Genomic DNA, 2211 nt, shown 5'->3' with positions numbered 1-2211 from the left:
TATAGTATAACACCCAGGCTCATCCTGTCAAGTGCCCTCCTCAGTGCCCTAGACTGATTTTTTAAAGAAATATTTTTACTACTATACTTTCACTTTTGATCTGTCTTTTCCACTCAAGCGTCCCCTTTAATATTTCTTGCAGGGCTAGTTTAGTGATCACAAACTCCTTTAGTTTTTTTTCTAGGAAACTCTTTTATTTCTTCTATTCTGAATGATAGCCTTGCTGGATATAGATTCTTGGCTGCAGATTTTTCCCATTTAGCACTTTAACTATATCATGTCACTCCCTTCTGGCTTGCAAAGTTTCTGTGAAAAATCCCCAGATTGCCTTTTGGATTTTCCCTTGTGTGTTACTGTTTTCTTTTTGTCTTACTGCTTTAAAAAGGGTTTTCTGTATCACTATATTTTGCCAACTTAATTACAATATGTCTTGATGTGGATCTGCTTTTGTTCATTTTGATGGGAGTTCTCTGTGCTTCCTGGGTCTGGATATCTGTTTTTCCCCATATTAGGAAAGTATTTTGCTATTATTTCTTCAAATATTTCCTGCTCCCTTTTCTCTCTCTCTCCTTCTCAGACTCCTCTAATATGAATGTAATGTTTGATGGAGTCACTGATTTCCCTAAGTATATTCTCAGTTTGAATAATTTTTTTTTAGCTTGATTACTTTCCATTACTCTGGCTTCTAGGTCATTAACTCATTCCTCTGCTTCTTCCAGCCTGCTGTTCATTCTGTCAAGCGTGTTTCTCATTTTGTTTATTGAGCCCATTATCTCTGCTATGGTTTTCCTTATCTCTGCTAAGGGTCTTGCTCATGTTTTTCCTTCTTTTCTCAATTTCAATCAGTATTCTTATGATCATTACTTCAAATTCTCTATCAGGCATGTTATTTATATCTGTTTTGCTAAGATCTCTGGCTGTGGTGTTGTCCACTTCCTTCATTTGGGATAGATTTCTCAGTTTCCTCATTTTGTGTGCCTCTCTGTGTCTCTTACTGTGTGTTTAGAAAGTCAGCTATGTCTTCTATTCTTGAAAGTAGTGACTTTATGAGGAAGAGGTCCTAGAGTACCCAGCGGTTCAGTGTCCCCCCTTCACCAGAGCCTGACACTTCAAAGAGTATCCTATCTGTGTTGCTTATGCCATGCTATTGTGTCTGGCTCACTTTTCCTTTCAGCGCAGTTGTCTGCATTGCCTCTCTGCCTGTTGGGGACTGTGCTTGCTCTCTGTGGTGTTAGTGGGACCTAGGCAGGCCAAGCTCTGAAGAGGCTCACCCACTGGAAAACTTAGGAGTGGGGCAATGTTGTTAGCAGAATTTGCATGGGGCCACTAGTCCTATGGTGGATTCCCTGAAGCACTGTGGCAGCTCTGAGTGCAAGGTTTGTCACAGTGCATCATGATGGCTGGGTGTGGCTAAGCTCAGTGCACAATGGTGGCTGGAGGTATGTATTTGGGTATGGTGTGGCAGCTGGGTGCTGTGTTAGGTGGCATCAGTGTACCAGGAACCTAGGCATGGTGTGTACACATAGTCTTAATAAAATTTGTTCTGAACCCTGGGCCAAGGCTACAAATGTCTGTGCAGCCCCAGCAGGTGACTCTATGCTGGGAGGTGGGAAGGAAAATGATGCCTACCACCTCCCTTGTTTTCACAGAAGCCCCTCAACACACTCTGAAATCAGTATGAATATATTTGTTTCCTGTATCCCGCCCTGCAATGTGCAAACTGCCGTTTTTATGTTGCCTCTCTGTGCAGGCTGCTGGTTTTTTTTTTTTTAAGGGTAGCAACACAGCTATCACGTGACCTCAGGTTTGCCCAGTGCAGAGTCAGATGACTTTCAAAGCTCTGAGCTCCAAGACCCACTGGTTATACAAATTCATGGAATTCACCCCATCTAGTGTTTAAAACCAAACATTATGGGGATTAGTCTTCCCTGTGTGACCTCTCTGGTGCCAGGGCTTGCTTTTCTGCCCTTTTTCATGTGTGCAGCTCCTTGAGACTCCCTCTGCTTTTTCTGACCTTCTCAACCTTTAAGATGCAAATTCTTCTCTATATTTAGTTGTGGAGTTTGTTCTGCCAGTCTTTGAATTGCTTTCCTGTTTTTATTTACTTTGATGTGGATGATATCTATCTGTTAACATGGGATGAGGTGAGCCCAGGGTCCTCCTACTCTGCCATCTTCCCAAGATCCAGTCTCATCAAAGATTTTTTTTTAA

Source organism: Canis lupus, chromosome X (genome assembly GCF_003254725.2).
Source record: "Canis lupus dingo isolate Sandy chromosome X, ASM325472v2, whole genome shotgun sequence".
In the NCBI taxonomy this organism is placed as follows: Eukaryota; Metazoa; Chordata; class Mammalia; order Carnivora; family Canidae; genus Canis; species Canis lupus.
The sequence above is the reverse complement of the archived record's forward strand: the minus strand, read 5'-3'. Positions refer to the sequence as shown.